Genomic DNA, 9,268 nt, shown 5'->3' with positions numbered 1-9,268 from the left:
TCGTGAAAAACAGGCGCATTTTCAAGTTTTAACGAGCCCCAAAGCAGTTAAACATAGATTTGCCGATTTTCATGTGCTATAGTGCATGTAATTTTTGTGATCCGGCATTCCCGAAATAAATTGGTCAAAAATTTTCATTGACGTCCGTTAAGACGTTGGCAATGTATCTAGTTTGTCCCGCGGGAAAAACAGGCGCATTTTCAAGTTTTAAGGAGCCCATAGTTGGTAGATGCAGATTTTGTTGATTTTCATGTGCTATAGTGCATGTAATTTTTGTGATGCGGCATTCCCGAAATAAAATGGTCAAATATTTTCATGGACGTCCCTTAAGACATCAGCAATGTATCTAGTTTGTCCCGCGGGAAAAATGGATGCATTTTCAAGTTCAAACGAGCCCTAATGCACGTAAACGTAGATTTTCCTATTTTCATGTGCTATAGTCCATGTAATTTTTGTGATCCGGCATTCAAAAAATAAAATGGCCAAAAATTTTCATGGACGTCCATTAAGACGTTGGCAATGTATCTAGTTTTTATCGCGGGAAAAACATGCGCATTTTCAAGTTTTAACGAGTCCAATAGTTGGTAAACGCAGATTTTATTGATTTTCATGTGCTACAGTGCATGTAATTTTTGTGATCCGGCATTCTCCAAACAAAATGGCAAAATATTTTCATGGACGTCCCTTAAGAAGTTGGCAATGTATCTAGTTTGGTCCGCGGGAAAAATGGATGCATTTTCAAGTTCAAACGAGCCTTAAAGCAGGTAAACGTAGATTTACCGATTTTCATGTGCTTTAGTCTACGTAATTTTTTTTATTCGGCATTCCTGAAACAAAATGGCCAAAAATTAATATGGACGTCCGTTAAGACGTAGGCAATGCATCTAGTTTTTCTCGAACGAAAAACAGGCGCATTTTAAAGTTTTAACGAGCCCCATAGTTGGTAAACGCAGATTTTGTTGATTTTCATGTGCTATAGTCCATGTAATTATTGTGATCTGATATTCCCAAAACAAAATGACCAAAAATTTTCATGGACGTCTGTTAAGACGTTGGCAATGTATCTAGTTTGTCCCGTGTGAAAAATGAACGCATTTTCAAGTTTTAACAAGTCCCATAGTTGGTAAGCGCAAATTTTGTTGATTTTCATGTGCTATAGTCCATGTAATTTTTGTGATCCGTCATTCCCAAAAGAAAATAAACAAAAATTTTCATGTATGTCCATTAAGACGTTGGCAATGTATCTAGTTTGTCCCGCGGAAAAAACGGGCGCATTTTCAAGTCTTAACGAACCCCATAGTTGGAAAACGTAGATTTGTCGATTTTCATGTGCTATAATCAATGTAACTATTATGATCCGGCATTCCCGAAATAATATGGCCAAAAATTTTCATTGACGTCGATTAAGACATTAGCAATGTATCTAGTTTGTCCCGCAGGAAAAACGGGTGCATTTTCAAGTTTAAACAAGCCCCAAAGTTGATAAACGTAGATTTGCCAATTTTCATGTGCTATAGTCTATGTTGTTTTTGTGATCCGCATTCTCGAAACAAAATGGCCAAAAATTTTCATGGACGACTGTTAAGACGTTGGCAATGTATCTAGTTTGTCCCGCGGGAAAAACGGGCGCTTTTTAAAGTTTTAACGAGCCCCATAGTTGGTAAACGAAGATTTTATTAATTTTCATGTGTTATAGTCCATGTAAATTTTGTGATCTGGCAATCCCAAAACAAAATGGACAAAAATTTTCATTGACGTCCGTTAAGACGTTGGCAATGTATCTAGTTTGTCTCGCGGGAAAAATGGGTGCATTTTCAAGTTTTAACGAGCCCCGTATTTGGTAAACGCAGATTTTGTTGATTTTCATGTGCTATAGTCCATGTTATTTTTGTGATCCGGTATTCTTGAAACAAAATGGCCAAAAATTTTCATGGACGTCCGTTAAGACGTTGGCAATGTATCTAGTTTGTCCTGCGGAAAAAACGGACGCATTTTCAAGTTTTAACGAACCCCATAGTTGGTAAACACAGATTTTGTTGATTTTCATGTACTATAGTCCATGTAATTTTTGTGATCCGCATTCTCAAAACAAAATGGCCAAAAATTTTCATGGACTTCTATTAAGACGTTGGCAATGTATCTAGTTTGTCCCGCGGGAAAAACAGGCGCTTTTTAAAGTTTTAACGAGCCCCGTAGTTGGTAAACGAAGATTTTATTAATTTTCATGTGCTATAGTCCATGTAAAATTGGTGATCTGGCAATCCCAAAACAAAATGGACAAAAATTTTCATTGACGTCCGTTAAGACGTTGGCAATGTATCTAGTTTGTCTCGCGGGAAAAATGGGTGCCTTTTCAAGTTTTAACGAGCCCCATAGTTGGTAAACGAAGATTTTGTTGATTTTCATGTGCTATAGTCCATGTAATTTTTGTGATCCGGCATTCACGAAATAAAATGGCCAAAAATTTTCATGGACGTCCGTTAAGACATTGGCAATGTATCTACTTTGTGTCGTGGGAAAAACGGGCGCATTTTCAAGTTTTAACGAGCCCCAAAGCAGGTAAACGTAGATTTACCAATTTTCATGTGCTATAGTCCATGTAATTTTTGTGATCTAACATTCTTGAAACAAATTGGCCAAAAGTTTTCATGGACGTCCGTTAAGACGTTGGCAATGCATCTAGTTTGTCCCGCGGGAAAAACGTGCGCATTTTCAAATTTTAACGAGCTCCATAGTTGGTAAACTGAGATTTTATTGATTTTCATGTGCTATAGTCCATGTAATATTTGTGATCCGACATACACGAAAAAAAATGGCCAAAAATTTTCATGGACCTCCGTTAAGACGTTAACAATGCATCTAGTTTGTCCAGCGGAAAAAACAGGCGCATTTTAAAGTTTTAAAGAGCCCCATAGTTGGTAATGCAGATTTTAATTATTTTCATTTGCTTTAGTCCATGTAATTTTTTTTATCCGGCATTCCCGAAACAAAATAGCCAAAAATTTATATGGACGTTCGTTAAGACATAGGCAATGCATCTAGTTTTTCTCGCACGAAAAACGGACGCATTTTAAAGTTTTAACGAGCCCCATAATTGGTAAACGCAGATTTTGTTGATTTTCATGTGCTATAGTCCATGTAATTTTTGTGATCTGACATTCCCAAAACAAAATGACCCAAAATTTTCATGGACGTCCGTTAAGACGTTGGCAATGTACCTAGTTTGTCCCGCGGGAAAAACGGGCGCATTTTAAAGTTCAAACTAGCCCCAAAGAAGGTAAACATAGATTTGTCTATTTTCATGTGCTATAGTCCATGTAGTTTTTGTGATCGGGCATTCCAGAAATAAAATGACCAAAAATTTTCATGGACGTCCGTTAAGACGTTGGCAATGTTTCTAGTTTGTCCCGTGGAAAAAACTGGCGCATTTTCAAGTTTTAAAGAACCCCATAGTTGGTAAACGCATATTTTGTTGATTTTCATGTACTATAGTCCATGTAATTTTTGTGATCCGGCATTCTCGAAACAAAATGGACAAAAATTTTCATTGACGTCCGTTAAGACGTTGACAATGTATCTAGTTTGTCTCGAGGGAACAATGGGTGCATTTTCAAGTTTTAACGAGCCCCATGTTGGTAAACGCAGATTTTGTTGATTTTCATGTGCTATAGTCCATGTAATTTTTGTGATCCGTCATTCCCGAAATAAAATGGCTAAAAATTTTCATGGACGTCCGTTAAGACGTTGGCAATGTATCTAGTTTGTACCGCGGGAAAAACGGACGCATTTCAAGTTTAAACGAGCCCCAAAGCATGTAAACATAGATTTGGTCGATTTTCATGTGCTCTAGTTTATGTAAGTTTTGTGATCCGGCATTTCCGATATAAAATGGCCAAAAATTTTCATGGACGTTCAGTAAGACGTCGGAAATGTATCAAATTTGTCCCGCAGGAAAAATGAGTACATTTTCATGTTTTAACAAGCCCATAGTTGGTAAACGCATATTTTGTTGATATTCTTGTGCTATAGTCCACGTAATTGTTCTGATCCGGCATTTTCGAAACATAATGGCCAAAAATTTTCATGGACGTCCGTTCAGACGTTGACAATGTATCTAGTTTGTCCCGCGGAAAAAATGGGCGCATTTTCAAGTTTTAACGAGTCCCATAGTTGGTAACGCAGATTTTGTTGATTTTCACGTGCAATAGTCCATGTAATTTTTGTGATCCAGCATTTCCGAAATAAAATGGCCAAAAATGTTCATGGACGTCCGTTAAGACGTTGACAATGTATCTAGTTTGTCCCGCGGAAAAAATTGGCGCATTGTCATGTTTTAACAAGACCCATGGTTGGTAAACGCAAATTTTGTTGATTTTCATATTTTATAATCCATGTAGTTTTTGTGATCCCGCATTCTTGTAACAAAATGGCCAAAAAAATTTTTGCACGTTCGTTAAAACGTTGGCAATGTGTCTAGTTTTTTCCGCACGAAAAACGGGCGCATTTTCAAGTTTTAACGAGCCCCATAGTTGGTAAACGCAGATTTTGTTGATTTTCACGTGCAATAGTCCATGTAATTTTTGTGATCCCGCATTCCCGAAATAAAATGGCCAAAAAATTTCATTGACGTCCGTTAAAATGTTGGCAATGTATCTAGCTTATCCCTCGGAAAAAACGGGCGCATTTGCAAGTTTTAACGAGCCCCATAATTGGTAACGCATATTTTGTTGATTTTAATGTGCTATAGTCCATGTAATTTTTTTGATCCGGCATTCCCGAAATAAAATCGCAAAAAATTTTCATGGACGTCCGTTAAGACGTTGGCAATGTATCTAGTTTGTCCCACAGGAAAAACGGATGCATTTTCAAGTTTTAACGAGCCCTAGAGTTGGTAAACGTAGATTTTGTTGATTTTCATGTACTATAGTCCATGTAATTTTTGTGATCCTGCATTTCCAAAACAAAATAGCCAAAAATTTTCAAGGACGTCCATTAAGACGTTGGCAATTATCTAGTTTGTCCCGCTGGAAAAACGGACGCATTTGCAAGTTTTAACGAGCTCCATAGTTGGTAAACGCAAATTTTGTTGATTTTCATGTGCTATAGTCCATGTATTTTTTGTGATCTGGCATTCCCGAAATGAAATAGCCAAAAATTTTCATAAACGTCCGTTAAGATGTTGGCAATGTATCAGGTTTGTCCCACGGGAAAAACGGACGCAATTTCAAGTTTTAACGAGCCCCATAGTTTGTAAACGCAGATTTTGTTGATTTTCATATGCTATAGTCCATGTAATTTTTGTGATCCGACATTCCTGAAATAAAATGGCAAACAATTTTCATGGACGTTCGTTAAGACGTTGGCAATGTATCTATTTTGTCCCACGGGAAAAACGGGCACATTTTCAAGTTTTCACGAGCCCCATAGTTGGTAAACGCAGATTTTGTTGATTTTTCATATGCTATAGTCCATGTAATTTTTGTGATTCGGAATTCTCAAAATAAAATAGCCAAAATTTTTCATAGACGTCTGATAAGACGTTGCCAATGTATCTTGGTTGTCTCGCGAGAAAAACGGGCGCATTTTCAAGTTTTAACGAGCCCTATATTTGGTAAACGCAGATTTTGTTGATTTTCATGTGCTATAGTCCATGTAATTTTTGTAATCCGGCATTCCCGAAATAAAATGACCAAACATTTTTTCATGGACGTTCGTTAAGACTTTGGCAATGTATCTATTTTGACCCACGGGAAAAACGGGCGAGTTCAAACGAGCCTCATAGTTGGTAAACGCAGATTTTGTTGATTTTAATGTTCTATAGTTCATGTAATTTTTGTTATCCGTCATTTCCGAAATAAATTGGCCAAAAATTTTCATGGACGTCCGTTAACACGTTGGCAATGTATCTAGTTTGTCCCGCGGGGAAAAATAGACGCATTTTCAAGTTCAAACGAGCCTCATAGTTGGTAAACGCAAATTTTGTTGATTTTCATTTGCTATAGTCCATGTAATTTTTGTGATCCGGCATTCCCGAAACAAAATGGCTAAAAATTTTCATGGACGTCCGTTAAGACGTTGGCAATGTATCTAGTTTGTCCCGCTGAAAAAATGGGCGCATTTTTAAGTTTTAACGTGCCTCATAGTTGGTAAACGCAGATTTTTTTGATTTTCATGTGGTATAGTCCATGTAATTTTTATGATCCGGCATTCCCGAAATAAAATGGCCAAAAATTTTCATGAACGTCCGTTAAGACATTGGAAATGTATCTAGTTTGTCCCGCGGGAAAAATAGGCGCATTTTCATGTTTTATCGAGCCTCATAGTTGGTAAACGCAGATTTTGTTGATTTTCACGTGTAATAGTCCATGTAATTTTTGTGATCCGGCATTTTCAAAACAAAATGGCCAAAAAATTTCATGGACGTCCGTTAAGACGTTGGTAATGTATCTAGTTTGTCCCGCGGAAAAAATGGGCGCATTTTCAAGTTTTAACGAGTCCCATAGTTGGTAAACGCAGATTTTGTTGATTTTCACGTGCAATAGTCCATGTAATTTTTGTGATCCCGCATTTCTTGAAACAAAATGGCCAAAAATTTTTATGGACGTCCGTTAAGACGTTGGCAATGTATGTAGTTTGTCCCGCGGGAATGGGCGCATTTTCATGTTTTAACGAGCTCCATAGTTGGTAAACGCAGATTTTGTTGATTTTCATGTACTATAGTCCATGTAATTTTGTGATCCGGTATTTCCAGAAAAAAATGGCCAAAAATTTTCATGGACGTTCGTTAAGACGTTGGCAATGTATCTCATTTTTTTGCACGATAAATGAGGGCATTTTCAAGCTTTAACGAGCCCTATAGTTGGTAAACGCAGATTTTTGTTAATTTTCATGTGCCCATGTAATTTTTATGATCCGGCATTCCCGAAATAAAATGGCCAAAAATTTTCATGAACGTCCGTTAAGACATTGGAAATGTATCTAGTTTGTCCCGCAGGAAAAATGGGCGCATTTTCAAGTTTTATCGAGCCCCATAGTTGGTAAACGCACATTTTGTTGATTTTCATGTGCTATAGTCCATGTAATTTTTGTGATCCGGCATTCCCAAAATAAAATGGCTAAAAATTTTCATGGACGTCCGTTAAGACGTGGGTAATGTATCTAGTTTGTCCCGCTGAAAAAATGGGCGCATTTTTAAGTTTTAACGAGCCCCATAGTTGGTAAACGCAGATTTTTTTGATTTTCATGTAGTATAGTCCATGTAATTTTTATGATCCGGCATTCCCGAAATAAAATGGCCAAAAATTTTCATGAACGTCCGTTAAGACATTGGAAATGTATCTAGTTTGTCCCGCGGAAAAAATGGGTGCATTTTAACGTTTTAACGAGCCCCATAGTTGGTAAACGCAGATTTTGTTGATTTTCATGTGCTATAGTCCATGTAATTTTTGAGATCCGGCATTTCCGAAATAAAATGGCCAAAAATTTTCATGGACGTCTGTTAAGACGTTGGCAATGTATCTAGTTTGTCTCGTGGGAAAAATTGGGCGCATTTTCAAGTTTTGACGAGTCCCATAGTTGGTAAACGCATATTTTGTTGATTTTCATGTGCTACAGTCCATGTAATTTTTGTGATCCGGCATTCCCGAAATAAAATGACCAAAAAATTTCATGGACGTCCGTTAAGACGTTCGCAATGTATCTAGTTTGTCCCGCGGAAAAAACAGGCGCATTTTCAAATTTTAACGACCCCCATAATTGGTAAACGCAGATTTTGTTGATTTTCATGTCCTACAATCCATAAAATTTTTGTGATCCGGCATTCCTGAAATAAAATGTCCGAAATTTTTGATAGGCGTACGTTAAGACGTTGGCAATGTATCCAGTTCGTTCCGCGGGGAAAACGGGTGTATTTTCAAGTTTAAACGAGCCCAAAGCAGGTAAGCGCAGATTTTTGCTGATTTTCATGTGCTATAGTCAATGTAATTTTTTTGATCCGGCATTTCCGAAACAAAATGGCCAAAAAATTTCATGGACGTCTGTTAAGACGTTGGCAATGTATCTAGTTTATCTCGTGAGAAAAACGGGCGCATTTTCAAGCTTCAACGAGCCCCATAATTGGGAAACGCAGATTTTGTTGATTTTCATGTGCTATAGTCCATGTAATTTTTGTGATACGACATTCTCGAAATAAAATGGCCAAAAATTTTCATGGACGTCTGTTAAGACGTTGGCAATGTATCTATTTTGTCTCGCGAGAAAAACGGGCACATTTTCAAGTTTCAACGAGCCCCACAGTTGGTAAACGCAGATTTTGTTGATTTTCATGTGCTATAGTCCATGTAATTTTTGTGATCCGGCATTCCCACAATAAAATGGCCAAAAATCTTTATGGACGTACGTTAAGACGTTGGCAATGTATCTAGTTTATCCCGCGGGAAAAACGGACGTATTTTTAAGTTCAAACGAGCCCCATAGTTGATAAACGCAGATTTGCCGATTTTCATGTGCTATAGTACATGTAATTTTTGTGATCCGGCATTTCCGAAACAAAATGGCCAAAAATTTTCATGGACGTCCGTTAAGACGTTGGCAATGTATCTAGTTTGTCCTGCTGAAAAAATGACGCATTTTCAAGTTTTAACGAGCCCCATAATTGGTAAACGCAGATTTTGTTGATTTTCATGTGCTATAATCCATGTAATTTTTGTGATCCGGCATTCTCCAAATAAAATGGCCAAAATTTTCATGTGCTATAATCCATGTAATTTTTGTGATCCGGCATTCTCCAAATAAAATGGCCAAAAATTTTCATGGACGTCCGTTAAGACGTTGGCAATGTATCTAGTTTGTCCCGTGGAATATTCGGGCGCATTTTCAAGTTTTAACGAGTCCTATAGTTGGTAAACGCAGATTTTGTTGATTTTCATGTGCTATAGTCCATGTAATTTTTGTGATCCGGCATTCCCAAAACAAAATGGCCAAAAAAATTCATGGACGTCCGTTAAGACGTTGGCGATGTATCTAGTTTGTCCCGCGGAAAAAACTGGCGCATTTTCAAATTTTAACGAGCACCATAATTGGTAAACGCAGATTTTGTTGATTTTCATGTGCTATAATCCATAAAATTTTTGTGATCCGGCATTCCCAAAATAAAATGTCCAAAATTTTTTATGGGCGTCCGTTAAGACGTTGGCAATGTATCCAGTTCGTCATGCGGGGAAAACGGGTGTATTTTCAAGTTTAAATGAGCCCAAAGCAGGTAAGCGCA

Source organism: Solanum lycopersicum, chromosome 7 (genome assembly GCF_036512215.1).
Source record: "Solanum lycopersicum chromosome 7, SLM_r2.1".
NCBI classification, from domain to species: Eukaryota; Viridiplantae; Streptophyta; class Magnoliopsida; order Solanales; family Solanaceae; genus Solanum; species Solanum lycopersicum.
The sequence above is the reverse complement of the archived record's forward strand: the minus strand, read 5'-3'. Positions refer to the sequence as shown.